The following is a 25,839-nucleotide window of genomic DNA, read 5'->3' on the forward strand; positions in this document are numbered from 1 at the left end:
ACTTATTATTGTTCCAATCATACACAGTTTGCCTGTCAACAGATGGTCTTAAATGGATGCCAGTAGGAAGATAAGAGCACCTAAATCTCAGAATTAGCCAACAGAGTAAGGCAATGACCATTGCTATATTCTTATTCCTGAATATAAATTCTTTGTTTCAGTAGATCAATGTACATGTGTTCAAATGATCAACAGAGAGAAAAAGCAACATGTCTATAGTAAGTCAAAAAGATCAAACAAAAACAATCTCTGAAGAAAATGTTCTCTATAAAATGTCAAAGCTTGACAGGGCAAGGGTGCTAAGAATTGAATACACTATCCTAGGAAAGTATTTCTTATTGTTTAGCAATTTCTGAGTTTCATTGAATCTAAGATGCCATTTACTGAAAGGCACACTATTATTTTACATGTGACTAAGAAACAAAAAAGTCACTACCAATTATAATTATAGGATGTTATTAGTTATACAAATTTCAGACATCAAAAATGTGTATCATAGAATGAACAAAATACAGTATGCAAAGCACTAATTGGAGATAAAGAAATACTGACCAGGAAAAAAAAAAATGGTCAAAGCCAGAACAATTTGAGCAACAAAATAATGTATTATGTTGGTGCAAAAGTTATTGCGGTTTTGCCATTACTTTCAATGGTGAAAGCAGTAACTTTTGCACCAACCTAATAATACTGTATCATGGCCCAAAGTATAAAATATATCCATAAGTCCATACTTATACAAATGATTGAATAAATAAATGGGGGAGAATAGAGAAATCTGCCTTGCAGGAAAATTCCGAGTAATGTATGTAGATACTCTGCCATCAAGGAGGTAGCACATAACTCTCTACTGTTTTTGGTTTGTTTGTTTGTTTGTTTGTTTTAGACCAAGTCTCACTTTGTTACCCAGGCTGCTTGAGTGCAGTGGCATGATCTCAGCTCACTGCAGCCTCTGCCTCCTGTGTTCAAACGATTCTCCTGCCTTGGCCTCCCAAGTAGTTGGAATTACAGGTGTGCTGCACCACGCCCGGCTAATTTTTATATTTTTAGTAGAGACAGGGTTTCACACTGTTGGCCAGGCTGGTCTTGAACTCCTGGCCACAAGTGATCCACTCGCTTCAGCCTCTCTCTACTTCTTAAGTGTGGAGTGTACATAGGGACTTCCTTCTAAGAAGTACTGCATGGAAAGGAGTAAAAAACTTTGTGGTAGAGAAAGTTGACAAACACTACCTCAGCCAGCTAATTGAAGCCAGCATCAACAGTGATATGTCATGTTGATAGTACATACCCTTAATATGATGTGATGAAAATGACACTTTACCACTGCAGTCTTCCTTCTCCAAAGCCATAACTTCAGTTTCATTAAGAAAACAGCAGCGAATCCCAATAGAAGGGCATCTTACAATATACCTGACCTGTACTCCTCAAAACTCTCAAGGCCATCAAAGACAAGGAAAGCCTGAGAAACTAACAGTCAAGAAGAGCCTAAGGATACAGGATCACTAAATGTAATATGGTATGCTGTATGGGATTCTGGAGCAGAAAAATCACGTTAGGTACATAATGAGGAAATCTGAATAAAGTATGAATTTTAGTCAATAATGTATCATTGTTAATTATTAATTGTAATAAATGTACCACGCTAATGTAAGCTGTTAATAATAGGCAACATGGGGTTTGGGGGAGATGGGAACTCTCCACTATCTTTGCAGTTTTTCTGCAAATCTAAAACTGTTCTAAAATAAAAAGAGTGCTTTAAACTATGCATTGCAGAATCAAGAAAATACAGTGTATAAAGCATTCATTGGGGATAACAAATACTGCCCTCCCATCTTCCATCAGAAGAAAAACACTGGGAATGTGATATTGATTTGTGTATTAGCACCTAACAGATCCCTAATGAATTTGCCAAGGATAATTAATAAATATGCTAGTTCATGTTGTGAGCTTAAGTGAAAAATGTAGTTTTTATATTCCTTGAGCAAATTCATTTTTCAAAGCATCATGCTAGGTACTTAGTTATTTAATGATCACATCAAACCCATGTGGATAATGCCTTTAAAAAAATAAAAAATAAAAAAACTAGGATCTAAGCTGTTAAGAAATATGTTTGCTACGGCTGCCATAAAAAAGTACCACAGACTGAGTGGGTTGTTTTCTCACAGTTCTAAAGTTCAGAAGTCTGAGATCAAGGTGTTGGCAGGGTTTATTTCTTCTGGGGCCTTCTTCGGGTTTTCAGTTGGCTGTCCTAATTTCCTCTTCTTGAAAGGATATCAGTCATATTAGATTAGAGCCCACATGAATAATTTCATTTTAACTTAATTACTTTTTTAAAGACTGTATCTCCACAGTCACATTCTGAAGTACTAAGAGTTAGGATGTCAAATTATCATTTTGTTGGGGGACACAATTTAGCCCATAACAATGTCCAAATTGATCTCTTTGACTCCTACCCTCCCCCCAGTGATGGAGGTATGATTCTAATCAAGATCTTTAGTACTCCAAAGCTGGCGCTCATTTCTTTATAGTATCATAGTGGTCACCAGCCATGGTTTATTTATATCTCCTAGAATAGTTCAGCCACAGGAGAAGCTAAATTCATCCAGTTTTGTTTTATCATTTTTTTTTCTTTTACATGATAATCCATAGTAAACATTTTACTTAAAAGTGGGAACTAGTGCTATAGTGATATAGTAGATTCCAAGACAGATCTATATTTAGATACTGTTCTGCTACTCTATACTAGTGAGCATTAAATGAGATACAGATAAACACTTGGCTTGAAACAAAAGATGATCAGCATTTCCCTTATTTAGAGAAAAGAGTATTATAGCAAATCTACCTCTCTAGTCAGTACAGTAAATACATGAGGAGTACAGTGAAATGTTCTTTAAGAATTTGGAAGTGAAAGAAATATGATTGCCTTTTGAGAGTTAAACTTCAAAATCATCACATAATGGATAAAAACAGTCTCTTCTAGCAGCAGGAGTTGACGTAATACGACTGGAGCTATTAATACAGCTAACGGAAGGATGTGTCACTCCAAGGTAGGGGGTTGGACAGCCCATGGGAGCTTAGGAAAAGGAGTCACAGAGACAAATATTAGCAGAACCCATCTGGGTACTTTTGGGAAACCGGAAATTTCAGCCGGTAGATTTTTTAAAATATTAAGTTACCATTGCCAAGTTTCCAACTGTGGGATTAATACTTTAGCCTGTTTTACTCTTAAACCATAAAACATTCACACATTCCAAAGAGCTTCTTGTGCTTGAAAACCAACTTTACCTGATCTCAATATGATGTAGATGTGCTTACAGAGATTGTGTAGGTCTATCATGCTAACCTGGGTATTTAGCAACCTGTTGTTTTTTTTTAACTGTAAGTAAATAGACCTTTATGTACTTGGTTAATGTGGCTGAGCAATGGATCCATTATTTGTGTACTTAGAAAGTCTGGTTTCTGTCTCGGAATGACTATGAACCCAATTCTTCCATATTTTGAGTTTAACCTATAAGGGCTAAGATTTAGGGTTGTTAGATTTAGCAAATAAGAATATAGAATACCTAGTTAAGTTTGAGTTTCAGATAAACAATGGATTTTTTTCAATATGTTTCAGACAAAATTTGGGATATACTTACATAAAAAGTATTGAATGTTCATTTGAAATTCAAATCTAACTGGCCATTCTGTACTTTACCTGAGAACTCTAGAGAGACTTCTTTTAATACAGCTCCTAGTATTAATATACTTAAAGCCCTTAGCACAGACTCACACATAAACACTATAAATGGTAACACATTTCATGTCTTATGTAAACAAAGTTACAGTATAATCACCTTTGTTGATACCTATTAACTAAATAGAAGGCCCATAAACCTTTTACTCTTTTACTCTTCATAATGAAGACCTCAAAGGTTGGTTATTGACCCTTCTGTTCAAGTAAGATCATGTTGCTTGTATTTTGCCCATAAAGTTTCCAAATAATAAAATATTTATGAAATGGCCAAATAACTTTTGCTTCCCCCTAAACCTGAGTGATTATAAAATAGTCTAAACTCTTCCCTTCAACATTCCTTCCTGCTGACTGGGATGGACTTATGGTGCACCTTAACACAAGAGTCCCAAGATTTAAAAAGTGCTTCTTTTTAACCAAGCCATACTACTTCTAATCACTTTCTATTAGCACAGGGGGTGTGGCATGAACGTGTAACTGACATGAACTGCTCTAAAACTTGTATAGGCAATTTTCCTTCAAGGTAAATGAGTGCCAGTATAGGAGAGGATAAACATCTTTCCTTCACCTATCCTAGGTTCATAGCTGAGGCCTCTATAACAAAAGACAGATTGGCAAGAGAATAGCATACAGATTTATTTAATTTGTATATAATATACAAATTTGTATGTGATACAGGAGACTTCATAAGGAAATAAAGACTCAAAGCAACAGTTAAACATGACTGCATTTTATTGAAGGTTTAAAGAGTGGATCACTGTGGAGAAATACGATAGGATAAAGGGGATATAATCTAATGGAAACTAGGGGAAATTTAGAAAAGCCTCTTTGTTCAAATTCCTCTCTGTGTCCCTTCATCTTCAAATATAAGGATGTTCCTTTCCTCTGGATATGGGGAGAGCATTTCTCCCAAGAGGATCTTATGATTTGTTTTAGGGGAAGGTCAGAAAAACCTTCCTAGGTGTTATGACCTGTTTTACAGGAAGAGGGTAGAGGAAGGTGAGAATGAACTTCCTACCTTGTGGTTTTCTCAAATTCCTCAGCACTGTTTTTTTTCCTAACTATAGTTGATCATTAAGGTCAGAGTCAGCAGGCTATTTGCTTTATCCCACTCATGAGCTCCAGGCTCTTGGAGTCCCAGAATTTCTTTACAGATTCTATTCATAGTACTCTTCTGTCTGGACCTAAAACTAAAGACATATCTATTCATTCCTATTCCTGAACACCCTTAAGAAAGTAGGTCGGTTTGCTGTGTTTTAATTGTAAAGCATCTTGTGAATCTCTGTAAAAGAAGCCGAGTAAGTGCTTGTTGTTGTCAGGGTAATTATTTCCGAAGGAATGCACACACTCTGACTTTGCCAACGAAATCACCCCACAAGACACATAATTTAAACCACCATTTTATCTTATTTGTTAAATTAAGTAACAGGAGGAAAGCTAGCCTTTAAAGCATGCTAGAAAAGAAAGGCCAGAGCTTCTACATATAATTCCCATCAATGAAAATTTGCTTTATGATACATTATTTTTCCTTTCAAATTATTGTTTTTATGTTAAAATAGATGTCCACATGAATGTAGAGTGCTGGGTGATAATATAGAGCACACATTCTTTTTTAAACTTTTATTTTAGGTTTGGGGGTACACATGAAGGTTTGTTACAGAGGTAACTGTGTATCATGGGGGTTTGTTGTACATATTATTTCATCACCCAGGTATTAAGCTTAGTATCCAATTGATATCTTTTCTGCTCCTCTCCTCATGTTTTGTGCATTTACTTTTTGATAATGTCATTATCTTTTTCATAAAAGAGAAAAAAAGGTATTAAAACTCATCCATTAGCCAGGTCATCAGTGACTGACACACCATTTAAGTTGGTATTGGGTTTTGTGGGGATTTAATTCTGGAATGTATAACTGGAGGGCTGAGCCACCTGAGCCAGGCAGCCAAAACCACCGACTGAGGGCTACCCCATCTTAAGCTCCAGGTCACAATAGATTCTTGTATCACTGATGACAGAGGCCAACTTGTACTCTGAAGTAGAGTACGTAGTGGGTAGGAGAGAGATGTCTACAAGACAGCAGCCCAAGCTGAGCTTGGAGCACTTACAGAGTAGAACACCCTGGAGCCAGTAGTATATTAAATACTATCCTGGAGAGGCTTTTGTCACCAACAGTTCCAAAGGCTTTATCTATCTGACTTTTTAAGCCAAAGCAACTTTAGCCAAGTTGATCAGCCATCCACTTTGAATGCTGAGGGCATTTATCATCTCTGGCTGGCCTTCCTTACCATTGTGATTCTCTCACTGAGAGAAGGAAGAACTGGAACATTTCTTAGAGATTTGGGCTCAGCCTTCTGGTGTTCGTCACAGAGGCTCCAGGCCCTAAAGGCATAGTCATCTTCAGACACGTGCAGATAGTCAACCTGTACTACTTTAGTATGGAAATTACAGTTAATAAAAATCAAATGTTACACCTAAATTTATGTTTTAATAACAAACATAAAAAAATACTTCAACATCAGGGTAGATCAGTAGTTTTCAACTAAGGAAAATTTTGTCTTTTCAATTACTTGGTTTTTGAATTACAAGGGATATTCAGCAATGTCTGGAGACATTTTTTATTGCCACTACTCGGGGTGCTACTGGCATCTAGTCAGTATAGGCCAAGAATGCTCCTAAATATCCTACAATGCACAGGACAGACCCCCACAACAAAGAATTATCTGGCCTGAAATGCTGATAGTGTTCCAGTAGAGAGAACCTAGATTAGGTTATGTTGCATTCAAATTATTTTGATCTAGTTGGGGATACATATAAATTGAGAAAGTTTCAAGATAGTGAAATTATGACCTAAATTAGAATATGGGGACATATGCTTCAGGATTTGATAGAAGAGTCCAATCAGGATTGTATAGAATGGGTAGAGAAGCGTTCAGGGAGGAGGTAAGATTTCAGCTGGGCTTTAACAATTGTATTACATAAGCAGCAAGGAACCAAGAAGAAACAGCATATCACCCCCAAAGAGTAGTGCTCAAAAGTGCAGCATAATGATACTATTTCTCCAGTTCCATGCGAATACACAGGGTATTAGGGAGCCTCCAGGAATTTTCCTGTGACTGAGTGCCTCCCTCCTCTTTTCTGTCCCCTCCATATCCCAGGAAGTACCCCTAATGGAGAGATAAGGCAGAGAGCAAGTACTGGGTGGGGATTATAGAATAACTTGCCAATAGCATGATGGTGCCAAGAGTGCTGCCAGTAAGGTGACCATGCCCACAGCCATGCAGGCTTTTTGATCTGCAAGAAGACTTAACTGCCAGTACATTTGTGCTTTAGTCAGAATGGGCTACTATAAGAAAATATCATAAACTGTGTGACTTGTAAACAATGAAAATTTATTTTGCACAGTTCTGGAGGCTGGAAAGTTCAAGGCAATGGCACATTTGGTGTCTGGTGAGGGCCTGCTTCCAGGTTCATAGATAGCATCTTCTTCCTGTGTCTTCACATGGTAGTAGAGGTAAGGGAGCTCTCTGGGTACTTTTTTTTTTATTAGGGGCGCTAATCCCATTCATGAAGTCTCCACCCTCATGATCTAATCATCTCTTAAAGGTCCCACATCCAAACACTATTACATTGGGAATTAGGTGTCAGTATGTGAATTTGGGTAGGACATAAATATTCAGTCTACAGCAATTTGGTAGTTTACCAACTAATGTGCATCTCAATTTTTGTAGGCCTTTTATATTCCCTGTATTTGAGGATATGGGGCTCTGCCTCACTCAGATGGGTTTATTAACAGCCTCTGTCATGTACTTCTTTGTCCTGTGTAGTAGCAAAAGTCATAGGAGTCTCAATTCAGATATTTCAATTGGTCTGAAGAAAGAAGACTACCTTTATCCTTCATAATTAATACATGTAGACACAGCAAAGTGGGGACAAGGTCAGGAAAAGGTGACTCTGAAACTGGAGATAATAATGAATGAAGTTATCCTTTTGCAGATGGAATTCATCCTTCTAGATAGTGTAGGTGGTAACATATTTCAAGTCTCTATTTAATAGATCAGAATATATTTTCAGGTATAGAAGGGTTTCAATTCAACAAATACACCAAAACTGTTTTCTACAAGATACTGTATTGGGCTACATGACTAGTATTAAGTATGTGATAAGTAGTACTAGTAGTAACTGGTAGTAAGTGGATCTTAGGTAATAAAAATCAGAGGATCTGATTGGCAATTTGCTACCAGGAGGTTAGTGATCTATATGAAGTGTACAGAAAAGAAAGCCAAAGGACAAGTATTTGGTAGTTCATATTCACTAGTGTTCAGAAACAGAATACTTTAATTCTGGAAACTCATTACCTATTCTTGAGTTAATTAGAAACACTCCTCCTAAGTAAGATGGGTCGTTTCGAGCACTTTGTGACCATCTTTCCCCAATTTGTTTTGATGCTATTTTATTTAGTGATCCTCTGACCTTGAATTTGTTTCTTTCAACAGTCTTGCCTAGTAGAGAGAAATGCCCTGAATAGAAATGGGCTTCAGCTCTCAAGTTAACAACTTCTGCCAAGACTTTCCACTTAAAAAATACTTGAAGTTTTGCATAAGCTTATTGTACATGGTTGCAAATCCAGTGAGGCCGAGTGAACAGTGATTTTCATCAATGCATTCTATGCAAAAGGAAAGTAAGAAAGGCAAATTGGTTTCTTGAAGTCAGTTAATCTGTGCCAGAGTTGAAACCGAAAAGTGAGCCTATCAACTCTTTCCGTGATACTAATATCCTAAGAGAATTGATAACACAAAGATCAAGAGGTGAAAGAATGAGCCCTAGAGACAAAAAAATGTGATGACTGCCCTCTGATACTTCTCCCAACCGATACTCCTTCCAGTTTTGCTGCCTGTCTCCTTGTGGTTTCTAGCACTTTGTTTTCTATTCAGGAGCCTGTTGGGTGATTCACATTTCTCTCCTGCACCATGGAATCATTGGGGATGGCATCAGAGATGAGGGGAAGAGAAACTGTGGCATCTCTAGACACATGCTTAGAAGAGGGGAGATTCTTCCATGTGGCCTGTAAGAGGAAGTGACAGTCACAGAGGTGAATGCCAGAGTGGCCTGGGGAGACAGATATTTTGAATCCTAAGCTTATTATGTCTTTCTGGATTTTTAGGTTTGGACAAATTGCTGCATCTGTGTGCCTTGGTATTGTTGTTTGTAATTCTAGAATGAGAATACAAAAGTGCTAAAAGGAATACTAGATGCTTTACTTTTAAAAATCCTGAGCTAACAAGTAAATGTGCTGCAAGGAATTGGATTTCTCAGATCATTTTGAGATTTGGCCAATCATTCATTTCATATACTCACCACATTTAATTAATCAGATATAGTAATCATTGTAAGCCTTAGAAAAACATTTTCTGCCTTCTTTGTTTCTTAATAGTTAATTGATCCAATTCCTTTGGTAGGGTGACATACATGAGACTCTTTCTGGGACTTAGCTTTCTTTCCAAATTTTAAATATCACATGTTATTGCCATATATGCTATATTAAGAAGTTCTGAAAAATAAAATCTTTAAAGAAAATTCTATAATAGAAGGATTGTGGGTAAACTCATCACATTTAAGACAATACTTAATTATCAAAATTCAGTGACATGTTTTAGGGGAATTTTACATTAACTTTTGTAGTGATATATAAAAAGTAGAGTAGGAGTTTGAGAAGTGGAATTACTGTTTTTATTATTACTTTTGAGGCAGAGTGTCACTCTTGTGGCCCAGGCTGGAGTGCAATAGCACAATCCCAGCTCACCACAACCCCCGTCTCCCGGGTTCAAGCAATTCTCCTGTGCCTCAGCCTCCCTAGTAGCTGGAACTACAGGCACACACCACCATATCCGGCTAATTTTTGTATTTTTAGTAGAGATGGGGTTTCTCCACGTTGGCCAGGCAGGTCTCAACTCCTAAGCTCAGGTGATTCACCCTCCTCGCCTCCCAAAGTGCTGGGATTACAGGCCTGAGCCACCGCTCCCAGCCAATAAATAAATACCTGCTCCTTACTCTTATTGGTTGTAAAAACTTATTAAATAAACTTATTAATAAAGTGCCACAAAGTCTTAGGCAAAGAAATAAAAAACCTCAGGAAAGTGAATCCCTGCCAGTAACAAGTTAATTATTCTTTTTGGCTTTAAACTGCCAGCTATTAGATTCCAAATTTACGTAATAGCTTTAGGGAAAACCACATGTTTCTACTTATGTATCTTCAGATGCAAAGGTTTGTCACCTGGTTTCAGCTGGAAGCAATTCCTTTGAAAGCTTTGAGCTTTTCTCAGAGCAGCAACAATGTGGAATGTCGAAACTCAACTTTTTCGTGAAGTGCCACGTGCCTCTGGAGCTGCCTAGGTTCCATGACTATGTACTTTGTGTTCTGCCAATTTTGATTCATTTTTATTCCTTATGAAATCTCTGTACCAGAAGATTTAGGAATAAAAAGACTTGCAACAATAACTTGTTACTGCACAAGCAGAAACTGCTGTTGCCTGTTTTTTTCTTCCCTAATTCAGTAAAGAAAAATGTTCTGAAATTGTATACAATAGAGCCTCCCAAGAACTTTTGCCTGCATCGAGACCCAAATTCAAAAGCCATAAACTGGAAAATTAAAACTTTAAAATACCCTTGACTAGTGTTTGTCATCTAAATTTAACTGCAGTACACGGACAGGTTTTTAATTAGGAAAGTGTGAAAACAAATGGAATCCTAAGCAAATTCCTTACTTTGGAATATTCTTGTGATGCTGAGAATGAAAGTTGGCAAGACCGTGCCTTAGTTTTGTAAAACCTTTTCTAAGAGAAAAGAATTGGGGAGTGATACATACAATATTGAAATGAATAGAAATGTGGGTTTTTTAATACCACATGGTAGGCTCATCAATTGCTTACCAGAAAACAGATTCTTCTTGCTGTGAATCTGATTCCCGAGACACTCTTGATTCATTTAACGGTTTATGCTAGGTAAATATTTCTCAAAATTCTCCCTTTCTTTGAGTGTTGTCAGCAGCAGGCAAGCAACAACACAGTATTGTGTCCGGAATTGGTGGGTTCTTGGTCTCACTGACTTCAAGAATGAAGCTGCGGACCCTCGCAGTGAGTGTTACAGTTCTTAAAGATGATGTGTCCGGAGTTTGCTCCTTCAGATGTTCAGGTGTGTCTGGAGCATCTTCCTTCTGGTGGGTTCCTGGTCTCGCTGTCAGGAGTGAAGCTACAGACCTTCCTTGTGAGTGTTGCAGCTCTTAAAGGTGGTGTGGACCCAAAGCGTGAGCAGTTACAAGATTTATTGCAAAGAGCAAAAGAGCAAAACTTTCCCTGTATGTAAGGCCACGGAGCAGGTTGCCTCTGCTAGCTCCCACAGCCTGCTTTTATTCCCTTATCGGCGCCCCCTCCCCTCCCATATCCTGCTGATTGGTCCATTTTACAGAGAGCTAATTGATCCACTTTACAGAGAGCTGATTGGACCGTTTTGACAGGGCGCTGATTAGTGCATTTACAATCCTGTAGCTAGACATAAAAGTTCTCCAAGTTCCCACTAGGTTAGCTAGATACAGAGTACTGATTGGTGTATTTACAAACCCTGAGCTAGACACAGAGTGCTGATTGGTGTATTGACAATTCTTTAGCTAGACACAGAGTGCTAGACAGAAAAGTTCTCCAATTCCCCACTAGGTTAGCTAGACACAGAGTTAGCTAGATACAGAGTACCAATTGGTGTATTTACAAACCTTGAGCTAGACACACAGTACTGATTGGTGTATTTACAAACCCTGAGCTAGACACAGAGTGCTGATTGGTGCCTTTACAAGCTTCTCCAAGTCCCCACTAGGTTAGCTAGATACTAACTAATCAGAGTATTGATTGGTGTATTTACAAACCCTGAGCTAGACACAGAATGCTGATTGGTATATCTACAATCCCTCAGCCAGACATAAAAGCTCTCCAAGTCCCCACTAGACTCAGGAGCCCAGTCCCCTTCACCCAGTGGATCCTGCACCTGGGCTGCAGACGCAGCTGCCCGCCAGTCCCGTTCCTTGCACCTGTGCTGCCCAGTCCCTGGGAGGTCTATGGGATTGAGCGCCGCAGAGCAGGGAGTGGCGCTCATCCGAGAGGCTCGGGCAGGGCAGGAGCCCACTGCAGGAAGGGAGTCCCGGGGCTTTGGGCGTGGTGGGCTGCAGGTCCCGAGCCCTGCCCCGTGGGTAGGCAGCTGAGGGCCTGTGAGAACTCGAGCGCAGTGCCAGAGGGCCAGCACTGCTGGAGTACCCCGGCCACCCACTGCAGCTGCTGGCTCAGGTGCTAAGCCCTACACCGCCCTGGACCAGCAGCGCCCGCTGGCCACTCCCAGTGCAGACCTGCACCCACGGCCCATGCCCGTGCCCTTGGGAACTCGCACTGGCCTGGATCCGCGCAGGCACGCAGCCCTAGTTCCCGCCGGTGCCTCTTCCTCCACACCTCCCTGCAAGCAGGGGATGCTGGCTCTGGCCTTGGCCAGCCCAGAGAGGGGCTCCCACAGTGCAGTGGCGGGCTGAAGGGTTCTTCAAGGGCCACCAGAGTGAACGCCTAGGCTGAGGAGGCACCGAGAGCAAGGACTGCTAGCATGTTGTCACCTCTCAGTATTATAGTCTAAAAATTTCAGACAGGTAGATGTGATCATATTCAGGAACTATGTACTTTTGGAAAATATTTGGATGTTTTAGAATAAGGGATGTTTCATTCATATGATACAATAAAGAGGAAAGGTAAGAAAATATTGTTCATGTTTTGGTGGATAGAACGTCAAAATCTTGGAAACGTTAAGAGATGCTCCTAGTAATCTGCTATTCAATTCTGAGAAATGTCTTTCTTGGCACAGTCACACTTGGGAGCACTCAAATAAATTCAACAGAATTGAATTTAAAGCACTTTAGTAAGTATAGTGGAGGACGCAAAAGTTAAGACAGTGTACTTACTGTATTCTCTCATAGTGTGCTTTGAATGACACTGACTTTAGAATTCTACAAAAGCACTTATATTTATTATTTTTGGACTGCTTTTTCCTTCCTAATAGACTGCAAGTGCTTTGCACAGAAAAGCAGGATCTTGTGTCACCAACAGGTAGTACAGTGGCAGAATCATAGTAGACACTCGAGAGTGTTTGTAGAGTAAATGCTAAATTTTGTTTTGTAATAGGAAAAGAAATGTTATCTTACGTTAATACATTTAAGTGTAGTTTCTTCTATTGACCGACCTTGCTAGTCCTGCTAGATTAAAATAATAATAAAGAAAAAGAATTCCAGCTCTCCCCTCATTAAACCAAGATATACTTTGTTTACTAGGGGGTAATATCTAAAAGCAATTATTAATATTTCTCTTTTACTGTGCTTTCATGACTATGAATGTCACCCTAATTGCCCAGAGCCATCTTTTGGAAGAAAAACTTAGGGTAGGGAAATTAAGACTGTTACAAGATAAACGTAAAGAGAAAAATACAGGTAGGATGCAGCTTTGGATGCTCAACGTTAGAGACATATCCTTTCAAGTTATGTTATTTTTCTGGAAAAGGATATTCCAGATTTCTTTAGCTCTCATGTAGCATACCAAGGGTTTAAATTGGCTTTATAGTCAGATAGAAGGATTTGATATAGGGAAAGTAAAAGGAATCCCAGGCTCTTTCCAATGCCTATGGATTATGGAACAAGTAACAGGCACAAGGAGAAAGAGCTATCAGAGCTAATCAGATGTATATGTTCAGATTTTACTTTCTATGTGCTTAGCTCACTAAGGGCTAATAAGTAAGGGTCTCATGCTAGCACACAGGGCCATAGGTGCTCCTAATTTTTAACTCCAGGAAGAGATACTTTCTTTAGCTTCCCCTAAATAACTAGGGTGTGGCAACATCAACTGGAAGGCTCAGGGAGAAATTAAAGGCCTGAGGCATTTTTGTTCTCCCATACTACCCAGAGTTGCCTGGGGCATGGATGCCAAACTGAGGTGTAGAGGGTCAGCCATCAGGTCCTTTGTGGCAACAGAGGCTGAGGGTAAATGACCAGACCAAGGCACTGAATGGAGAAAGTACGCAGATTTAGAGGTCTTTAGGGCATAGGAGTTGGAGCTTCACCTGGTTCTAACCACGCCAATATCATACTGCACATTTCACCAGTCATGAATTCCACCAGCCATGAATGAGGGCAAGCAGAAAGCAGATGAATAATCCCCAGAGACTCCATGGCTGAACTTGACAATTTGTAAGTGAGAACTTCTAAAGACTATGTAATCATATATGGATGAAAACTTTACCTTTTCTCTGCACGTCCAAATTTTAATTAAATTCTGCCAACCTAATTATGAGATAGTAGTTGTTTGCCAAAGTCTGGTAATAGAATGGTCTGGTTTTAACCTGTCAGTGATCAGGCAGTGTTGGCACAGGGTGAGGTCTCTCTCAATAGCCATTTGGAGCAATGCACTTGCAATTCTTTAATCAAAAACTGTTACTGATAGGAGAGCCTCACCCTGCTAAAGTCCTCTGAAATTTGTCATTCCAGATCAACTATAAACAAACTTGAGGACATTTATATTGATGGTTATATTGATGGATATAATGACTGCTTTCAATTCATTATTGATATCCATAATAATAATGACTTTTAATCAAAGATGTAAATTCCTAATTAGAAATTCTTGTTCCATTATTTCCTGTGCAGCAACAGAAATAACAACTTACTGTATATTACATTTAATTTACAAATATAATCTTTTACAATCTCCCAATCACTCTGAGGATAGAAATTATTATCCCAATGTTTGCAACAAATTGACTCTCCAAGATTTCAGGTAAATTGCCAAATATTACAACTAATAAGAGTAAGGAGCAGGTACTTATTGGCCAGGAGTGGTGGCTCACACATGTAATCCCAGCACTTTGGGAGGCCGAGGTGGGTGGATCACTTGAGGTCAGCAGTTCAAGACCAGCCTGGCCAACATGAAACCTTGTCTCTACTAAAAATACAAAAATTATCCAGGTCTGGTGGCGGGTGCCTGTAATCCCAGCTACTAGGGAAGCTGAGGCAGGAGAATCACTTGAACCTGGGAGGCAGAGGTTGCAGTGAGCCAAGATCATGCCACTGCACTCCAGCCTAGGTGACAAGAGCAAGACTCCATCTCAAAAAAAAAAAAAAGAAAAGAAAAGAAAAAAGTAAGGAGCAGGTATTGATTAAATAAATCCTAATCATAAGTCAAGAACTTTCCATAAGTGATTTGAATTAATCTTCAAGACAACCCTATCAAGTGAATATTTGTATGTCTATTTTATAGAGAAGAAAAATTAAGTAATTTGCTTAAGAATGCATAGCAAGATTAGAACCCAGGTCTGATTTGATTTAAAAGCTGCTGTTCTTTCCACTTTCTATTTTGCCTTATAATTGTGTCTGTGTGAAGATCAATTTTACCGCTGTTTAATGTATAATGTATTAGAAAGCCTCATATATTATTGGAAGGATGAAACAGCAAATTAAAACAACAAATTGCAACACAGTCTAAACTGAGTTCTTATTATTCTATGTTTAATTCTCCTATCTTGTAGGAATGAAATGAGCTAATATATTAAAAGTGAAAAAATAGGCCTGACACAGTACATGTTTAAATCATTTCACTTCTCCCTTCCTCTATAAACTTAGAATATAGAGAGATAAATGGACAGACTGGTGTGCACACATAAACACACACTCCTCTATATATCTCTTTATCATATATACCTTTATATAGCATATAATACATATAATTTTAAAGCCATGAAACTATAGTATTATAAAACTATAAAGGCTAAAAATAAAATATTTGAACCACTTGCATTTTGATTTTTTAATGCAAAATACTTTGTATATAAGTGAAAAATAATTTAAAATGAAATTCTTATAAAGAATATTTAATGACCACTTAAATAAAAAGAAATATCACAATTTGATCAAGCCTAAAACCATTCAATTAAATTATTAAAATTACAAAGCTTTATTTTAGTGTTAGTGACTATATATTATTATTGTTGATGTCAAATAAATGGTATTGGCTATAGTCAGGAGAAAGAGCTTAATGTTATTTGAAAATCAAAATGTTTGTTCTCACTCATAAGTGGGAGTTGAATCATGAGAACACATGGACACAGGGAGGGGAACATCACCCACCGGGGCCTGTCAGGGGGTCAGGGCCAAGGGGAGGGAGAGCATTAAGGCAAATACCTAATGCTTGCAGGGCTTGAAACCTAGATAATGGGTTGATGGGTGCAGCAAACCACCATGGCACATGTATAACTATGTAACAAACCTGCATGTTCTGCACATGTATCCCATAACTTAAAGAAAGATTAAAAAAATCAAAATGTTTTAAAACATATCAAATTATGAGTTTGAAAAAACCTGTAATTGGAGAAAATATACTCTGATAAATGCACAAAGCAGAAATACTCTGAAATGCTGGACAGTGGGATGTCTGGATGGTCCTCTTGCTCTCTGGGACTTCAGCCAGTCCATATGGTCATCTAATAGGAAGCCTGAAGACTGTGGGTGATCTTGCAGACCATATGTGCTGCAATACCTGGGAACAACTGGGGCTTGGCTAATGACGTGGCAAAAACCTAAATTTAGATTTAACTTGTTTTTATTGAGCAGAACTCAAACCTTCTGGTATTTTTGCACATTGCTTGCTTTGTTTATCAATAACTTTGAAATGAGGCTGTAAAAATATAGCCCTTTCCACTCTAGACATGTTTCAAGTGACCTATTTTGGAATGAAATGCCTTTCATTCTACAGAAATATTTTAAAAGCCAAAAGAAATAATGTTGTTGCAATTCTCCTTGTGCTGAGAACTATTAAGACTAGAGCCCACCAGTGGTTTGGCATTAGAATTGCATCTGTAAATGATCCAGGGTACCTGTCTAAACCAAAATTGTCCTCTAATCTTAGAGCTGACATTAAAGAAAAGAAAACAAAAACCGTGAATATGTAGTTGCTAGGATTCTAGAAGTCCCTGAGGAGTGCTTAAACTCAGGAATGGACAAGAAGAAGGACAAAATAGATAGAAATAAAGATCTGATGAGATGATCATCAAAATCATGAGATACAGCATTCTCCCTAAATCTTCACTCTGTTGTCTATCCTTAGATGAGCATCCCGTTTTGTGAGAGTCAATTTCATTTGAATACTTCACCTTCTTTATGTCATTTTAGCACCACTTACAAACACAACAAAATTTATCACCAGGAAATAGAGTAAAGGAGACAGGGACAAGTAAGATAGAATTTAGGGGGTGTGATATTCTGAGCTGTGTTCTCTGTTTAAACTCACCAATTAATTTTTTGCTTAATCTCCAATTTTATATTGATTAATACACATCAACGAAGTACCAATAATATTAAGAAGCTTATTTTCAACTCAAGATTAATGCAAAGTACATTATAAAATGGAGGAAAATTCCTTTACACAAAAGATAAGCGAGGAAATACTTTAAGATGACAGATGCACTAATTTTGAAGAAATTCAACACCTCCAACAAGAGAGATGGGTGTTTTCCATCAACAGAACTACTTTTCTAGCTCTTTGTGAACAATTTGCACTGGATTAAGAGGCATTAATTCTGATCCTCCTTCTTAGGTTTCACATGTCAAAGACTACATCTGATGTTTAGAAGCAAATTGAAATTCCAATTAAGCTTATGTAAATGTCAACATCTATTTAATTTATTTTTACAGGTTAGAAATCAAAAGGGTGTGGGGCTCTCTTTTAGTTGGTATTGTGTTGCTTTACATTTCTGTTTGTTCCAGGTTATGATTTTAAAACTGGTAAATATGCCAAGGAGATGCCACATTTAATTCAGCAATGTGTTGTCAGATTGTTAGGAAGCAATTTTTGTTTTCTTGAACAGAAGTGAGATCACTTGAGTAATATTAACTTTAATGTTCAAAATTGGCTTGGGTTACCCTCAACATCACACTTGATGCAAGATTACAAAATGGGAGAACTAATGCTTAGGTGTTTAGAGGGTTCTGAACATGTTAAGCACCAAATTCTCTGTTAATTTATCAGCAGGCTATTTGAATTTTTTTTCTGTATTTGGGAAACTAATATAGAGAATGATATTGAGACCACAAATTGCTTCTCCATGTAGCAATGGTGTCATAAAGATGAGAAATATACTTCTGTTACTGGTTTTAAACGTTGAAGACTGAATTTCACACTGGACAGAAACTCCTATATACTTTAGATGAGCAACTATAGTTAAGAGGACAAAATAACATTTTCATTCAATATAGAGACAATAAAAAACAATGAGCAAGCAGAACCATGAAATCATGATCACCGAGCTACATATAAAAATGAAATTAATGTTCCAGATGATAGGAATTTCTATAACAAAAGTCCTGTGGGTATTCTCCCTGAAAATGTTGTGGAAGAGTCCCAATAGAAATAGATTTACTGCTCCATTAGCAAATATTTATTGTATTTATCGACCAGAGACCATTCAAGAGACAAAAACCACGTCAGTTATGTAAACAAAGAGAATTTAATATAAATAATTATTAATTAGGTATCTAATAACTAGATACCTAGTTAATGCCACAATTATTGTAATGAGCATCAAGGACAAAGTGGCACTCGAGAGAGCCTGACTTACAGAAAGCTATGATGATGTTTAATAAAACAGGATAATCCCAGAGGCAAGATAGATGGGAACCAAATGAGGGTTTTCTTTAATCTATACAACCCAAAGAAATCAAGGGTGGGTGTTTAAGGGGCTGAGGCAGTACCCAATAAACTACCACAGCTCCCTTGATCAATTTAGATACTTGGGCTAGTTTTCAGACCCAGAAGCCACAACTGAAGGAGAAGCTGAGTCTCTAGGAGGAAGAACTCTGCAACACCATGGCAATTGCATGTAGAGTAATTATCCCTGCTTTCCTCTCCTCTTCCACCATTTACTCAGGTTATCATACACTGATTAAAAGACAATGTTAACAATTTTGAGAGCTATTCAGCACTATATTTGAGTTGACACTTATTCCTGGAAACCTACCAAAATTTTGTCTTCCTGTTCATTCTCTTAGAGTAGAAGGTGCATGGGCAACAGGTAATGAATGGAGTCTTGGCTCAGGTCCATACAGTTCACAGTGGGCTGTCTATATCCACCCACCCACTCAGGGATCATTTTCCTGGTTTGTCAATGTATTTTACAGTGGACGTATTTTGTAGTTACAGAAACTCACACTGGTTTTTTGACCTGTGGAGTAAGAACTATCACAGGAGCCAGGTAGAAACTTTTTTTTTTTGAGACAGAGTTTCCCTCTTATCACTCAGGCTGGAGTGCAATGGCACAAACTTAGCTCACTGCAACCCCTCCGCTTCCTGGGTTCAGGCAATTCTCCTGTCAGCCTCCCGAGTAGCTGGGATTACAGGTGCCCGCCACCAGGCCAAGCTAATTTTTGTATTTTTAGTAGAGACAGGAGTTCACCATGTTGTCCAGGCTAGTCTCAAACTCCTGACCTCAGGTAATCTTCCTGCCTCAGCCTCCCAAACTACTGCCCCATCCCCACTCCCCAAATCAAGATAGTAAATCAAAAACAGCATTGCATCCTGAGGAGACATCAGGAATTAGTGCCTCCCATAAGGACCTTAATATACAAGGAAGGGATTTGCCATCATATCTTCACTAATTCACCAGCTGTCCCCTGTGTAAATGACATAGATACTAGAGGGTAGCAGTGGAATACTACAAACTTAGCCAAACAAATAGTATCATTTATACCTGCTGTGCTAGATATGATAGCTTTGCCAGAACAGATTAATAGAGCTTTGGGTTTAAATATGGCTATTGAGTGACTGCAATAATTCTCAACTGATGATGATTTTTTTTTTCTTTTGCTGTCATGACTGATATGGTGCTATGAGCATCCAGTAGGTAGAAACCAGAGATGCTGCTAAACATCATAGAACGCACAGGACAAACACCCGTGACAAATAATGTCCAGTCCAAATATCAATCATGCTGATATTAAGAAACTCTGATCTAGTGAATGGAATGCATTTTCCATCTCTACTAAGAGGAAAGACCAGAAGCAGTTTACATTTACATGAGATGGAAAGGAATAAACACCTAGATTCTTAGCTCTAGGGCTCTGTTATGTCTTCCATGCTATGTCATTTTATAATCCAAAGGCATCTGGACCATCTGGACATTCCATTGAATGTCACACTAGTCTAATGTTAATGACTTCATATTAATGAGAACAGAAGACTATGTGCTCCAGCAGGTTGAAGATAAAGTCTTCAAAGTGTCATAGATCTGTGAAAAGTCAGTGAAATTTGTGGTCTTTAGTAATGTAGGACATGCTAAGATATGCTTCTACAAATTCAGGAACATACTCTATCTCTCACTTCTCACAGCTAAGAAGGTAGCATAATGCCCTAGAGGCTTCCTTGTATTCTCAAATTCTGGAGGGGGCATATTACTCACATAGGAGTGGTGCTTAGACCCATTTACTGAGTGACATAGAGGTCTAGCTTTGAGGAGGGCCCAGAGGAGAAAAGGGATCTAGGAGTTAATGGTTGTAGTCCAGATGTTCCTGTCGCATAGACCTTTGTGACCTAGCAGATCTCATGTCATTAGAGGTAACCATGGTGGGAAAAGATGCCACAGTGGAGTTCATGGCAAGCCCAGATACTTTAGAATCACAAGCTAGAACCCAAGAGTTTTGGAGCAAAACCATGTCATGTGCAGCAGAAAATGTAAAACTATTCAAAAATCAGCTCCCAGCATGCTATTGCATCCTGATAGAAACAGCATCCCTGGCCATGGAATAAGTAACCATGGTCCTTAACTGTTCATTATGAGCTAGATTCTACCGGGTTGCATGGGCCTTGTAGCAATCTTTTATAGCACAGAAGTATTGTATCTACTACTGAGCACAAACAAGGCAAGAGGCACAAAGTGTGAAGATCTTTGCATTATTTATTAACAAATACCAGAGACACGTTATCTCCAAAAGTATGTAATGAGTCAGCTAGTTGTCATACAATCTCTGTTACAGCTACCCCAGTGTTGGCCCCATAGGAGCATAAAGAGAGTATTGTGGTGCAGGGATAAAGGCTATCCAATTGTACTACTCTGTTATGGTATAAATGATAGTGTGTCTTCCAAAATTCATGTTGAAACTTAATTCCCAATGCAAAAGTATTAAGAGGTATGGCCTTTGGGAGGTGCTTAAATCACCTCCATCCTGAATGGAACCTATTATCATGAATAGGATTAGCATCCTTATAAAAGGGCCCAATGTTACAGGGAGTATTTTCTTGCCCTTCTGCTGTCTGCCATGTGAGGACACGGCAACAAGGAACCATCTTGCAAGCAGTAAGCAGCCCTAACCAGGCACCGAATTTGCTGATACTTTGATTTTGGACTTCTCAGCTTCCAGAACTGTAAGAAATAAATTTTGGTGTTTTATAAATTATCCACTCTAAGGTATTTTGTTATAGCAGAAAAAATAGAGTAAGACAAACTCTCATGCACTTAAGCTGACAACAGTTGCTGCTGCTGTCAAGTGTTCAGTTTGCCAAGCAACACTGACCATCCCAAGCTCCTGATAATGGCACCATCCCTTGAGAACACCAGCCAGCCACTTAGTAGAAAGTTGATGTTATTGAACCTCTTCTACTCTCCTACAGACAGCAATTCATCTTGACTAAAATTAATGAATATATCAGCAATCTGTTTGGCTTTCCTGCCTTTAGGACTCAAACACCACTACTATTCAAGCTTACAGTGTGTTCAATTCAAAAATATAGGAAACTGCCTAACATTGCATAAAACCACAGGACCCATAGGACCACTACAGGACCATGGGATCCACTGTTTCTATCACATACTGCACCATGTAGAAGTTGCTGGCCTGACAGAGTGATGGCCTCTAGAGGTGCTGATTGGTGATTGGTAAAGAAGCCAACAACAAAAACTCCAAAACCTGTATGGTTAATTAATTTGGGGAAACTCACCATTCTTTCTCTTTTATTTATAGAATATAGAGCTTCCCAGATTTGGTTGCACATTAAAGTCACATAGAAAAGCTTAAAAAATCTGAATGTTCGTGCTATACATAATACCAATTAAGTCAGAACTTCTGGGGGTCAGACCAAGGCATCAGATTTTTTTTTTTAATTAAAAAAAAAAACCCAGGTGATTTTAATGTGTAGCAAACTCTGATTCCTGCTGCATTAGAGAATCTTGAGGCACGTTTGTGATTAAAGAGCCTGAGGTGTAGTGCAGTAAAATATCTGTTTTCTTTGTTTAACTTACAGTTTGCAAAATAAAGTTGTTCATTCTTTGTGTATCATTTATAATATCTCAAGTAATCCTCGTATCACATTGATATATTCTGAGAATACTTCTTCAAATAGTTTAAACATAGCCTGCACCTTCCAAATATATAAATCTGAAGGGTGAAACATCGCATCTCATTGTTTTATTCTATTTGCATTTCCTTGTTTATTAGTGAGGTGAACATCTGTTCAAATGCTTCTTTAAAGGTCAGAAAGCTTTCAGTGTTGCTGCTTGTGGTTATGGATAATTCAAACAAGGGATTAGGGGAAGAAGGTTCAGAACATAGAGGAGAGGGAAGCCGGTGATCTGGGGAAATCAGTCATTTGGACTCAAAGCCCTGGGTTTTTCACTGATATCAGTGTGGCAGTGTGCTTCTCCCATGAAAATTTAGAAAGGCAGTGACGTTAAAGAGCTTGGTCTCACATTCACCTGTGTAGCTGGAAATATTAGCACAGTGCATGTCAAGTTCTCCAAAATCATTGGTGAATGAACTTGTGAATTCAGTCTACTGCCATGACATTCCGGAACCTCAGTAAGGGTTCATGGACACTGCATTAGTTTGTCAGGGCTGCCATAACACAGTACCATTGCCTGAGTGGCTTAAACAACAGAAATTCATTTTCTTACCATTTTGGAGGCCGGAAGTTGAAGATCAAGGTGTTGCTAGATTGTTTTTTTCTGAGACTTTTCCTCTCAGGTTCTAGATGGCCATCTTCTTCCTGTGTCTTCCCATGTCCTTTTCTCTGAGTGTGTCTGTATCCTCATTTCCTCTACTTACAAGAATAACAGTCATATTGAAGGGGCCCACCCCAGTGACCTCCTTTTAGTTTAATTACCTCTTTCAATACTCTTTAAAGATCCCAAATACAGTCACATGCTGAGATCCTGGGGGTTAGGGCTTCCACATTCTACTTAGGAATTTTGTATGAAACACAATTCAGCCTGTGACAGACACTCTGCAGGCAACCATATTTCCAAGTGGTCTAAAGAGGTGGCTTTGGAGTTGTATACAAATTACCTTGAGTCATGTATCTATCCTGAACTTTTGTGGATCTAGAAAACTTTTTTCTTCCTCCCTATCAGTTGTGTGTGTGTGTTGGATGTGTGTGTCCCAGAGAAAGAGAAACCATTAGAAAGGAGTGCTCTAAATAAGTTAAATTATTGGAATATTCTAACAGGATCCTGGTCTGCACAGGCATTAATAAGGGTGAGAGACTGGTGATATTTCTCCTCTCCCGTCTAATTCCCTTGGAGAATTACATCTTTGCCTGACAGTTTGGAACCTCTGAAAATGTTCTGGGAGATGCCTGGCAAATGTAGCATTGATGATTGTCTAGCCTCAAGACTGACTACAGATATAGTTCGTTCTTAATATTGCTTCCTTTATGCCATTGTAAAGAGAGAGAATTTAAGGCAAGAAGAGCTTTAAAATACTGTGATACATTTCTTACAAAGTAGAAATTATCTTTAAGACTTCACTTATATCTAGAGCTATTCTTTGCTCACTGAAGAATTTCAGCAGTGTTGTTTCCCATCTTAGGGTTTCTAATCATTTCCATTTCCCTTGTATTACTGGGTTATTTTTACCTCAGTTTAAGTGATGTAATTAAAAACAAAATACAAGAGGAGTCTGATAGAATAATATGTGGAACCATTCTTTTTCTTATTGAGTATTCTGTCCATTGGGAAGACATATTGAATTGCTAATGTTTTCTTCTAGGACCTGTCGATATTTTCAGGTATTTTGTCTCTTTCTTTGCAATTCTCAGTCACTTGAAGAAAATACCTACATTTTCATTTTCATTAAAGAGGAACAGAAGAGGCAGCAAATCAATCCAGACCCCTCAACCCCATCATGTGGGGCTAAATTTCATACTGAAGTAAAGGATAAGAACTGCAATACTTCATTAAATTTGACATAGCATGATTACTGAATTTATTTACTAGAAACTTAAAAGTGTCATACTTATGAAAATTTAGTTGCCTATATATTTCATGAATTTTTATATGACAAAAGAAACAAAAATATCTATAAGCCAAAGACTGCATAAAACATTATACCTAGGGAAATTGATTGGAGCAGAAATCTATGTGTGATCTTGCTTTTCTTGCTAAACTAATGCATATAAGTGCAATTAACATGTCTCTATAGTAAGGACAATTTCACTTCTTCTGTAGTAATATTTTTCTAATAATGAATATAGGTACTATGAAGACATACAATATCCCAGTTATATCACTTATCTATTTATATATTTGTCTGTTTACACTAGTTTAGTGAATTCTACTCTACCTCAGCTACCTTAGCTCTTTTAATGTGTGATTAGAAGCTACAGTGCATATTTCTGGGGGATTGGGGTGAACTCTTTAGAAAAGTTTTACTTCTGGATCAACTTCTTAAGGTAAGTGTGCTTGATGAAATAATTCAAGCTATAAAATGGGTGTAATAATTGCATATTGAAATTGTGGTATCAAGTAGTTGTATTAATATATTAAAATATATAGGTACAACACACTAAGGGCTTGGCAATTGATGTAACCAAGGTTGTAGATTGTAACCAAGATTGTTTCAAGGATTCTTGCATGATAGCTGGAACAAGAAAGTAGAACATAACTGGTACAATGAGGAGCTTTGACTTACTGAGGTATGTAAAAGAAACAGTTAGATCATCCCAGTAACTGTACTATCTGTGTGCTGCAGAATTCCTGTTTAACTCTGGAGGATGGCTCTCTTAACAACAACCCCAATCAGTCCTATGATTTTCAGTTACTTTAGATTTTGTTAATACTGAAGACTCAGTTACGTTTATTCAAACTAGTGGTTAGTCATAATCTTTGTGCTGGCTCATTGCTGATGGCCCTACAGTAGCACATTTGACACCCGGGGAAGATAGTTTTATTTGCTTATTTGCTTTATCATCTCTCTCTCCCATACAGCAAACTGTGCTCAGCAATAATCATAAAATAAAGTAAACAATATTAGTGGCCAGAAAATAAGTAAGATTTTCTATTTAACTTCATATATATAATCATGCCAATAAAATTTTTAGCTACAAAAAACTATAAAAGTACAAAAAGGAAAAAACTAATGGTTTGATACTGTTCAATTACACTAATAAATCTTTTGAAAAAGGAGAAAAAGCTTATACCTAAATATTGGGTTGTCACAGCAAAGAATACTAAAATTACAGTTTCTGTTTCAAGACAGTTTTATAAATTTGTCAATAATTTTGTGACAGTTGTTTCTTTTTTGTGCACATACGTGTTCAATAGATAGTATATGTAGATTCAATCCATCTTATACTTCATTAGTTAACACTTATTAATTTTAATTTTTAAAAGGTTTCATTTTCATTAAACAACAGATATTCCAATTATTAGGAAAAGTTTTAAACATAAGGATACATTTGACAGAGATTTGTAAAAATTTTATTCATAATAAATTCTTGAAATTTCAACATGTGCTTCCCCCCCCAGGATTAATTGTATTAGCTTTCAAATGTCTGTGCAATGGAAAAAAAATTAAACACAGTTAAAATCCTCCAAACAGTCACATAGCATGGCAGAATTGAATTAGCTCAAGTTGTATCTCTTTGTCTCTATGATCCTTGTGCTTTTAATTGTTTTAACTCAGAAATTCATTGTCCTTCATGGGTTAGACTTACAAACACCCAAAGTGAGCTTGAATTATGCTGAATTATTTGCATCCTTTTGCAAACTTACTCTGTAAAGGAACA

The sequence above is a fragment of the Trachypithecus francoisi genome, unplaced genomic scaffold, assembly GCF_009764315.1.
Source record: "Trachypithecus francoisi isolate TF-2019V2 unplaced genomic scaffold, Tfra_2.0 Lachesis_group10, whole genome shotgun sequence".
Classification (NCBI taxonomy): domain Eukaryota; kingdom Metazoa; phylum Chordata; class Mammalia; order Primates; family Cercopithecidae; genus Trachypithecus; species Trachypithecus francoisi.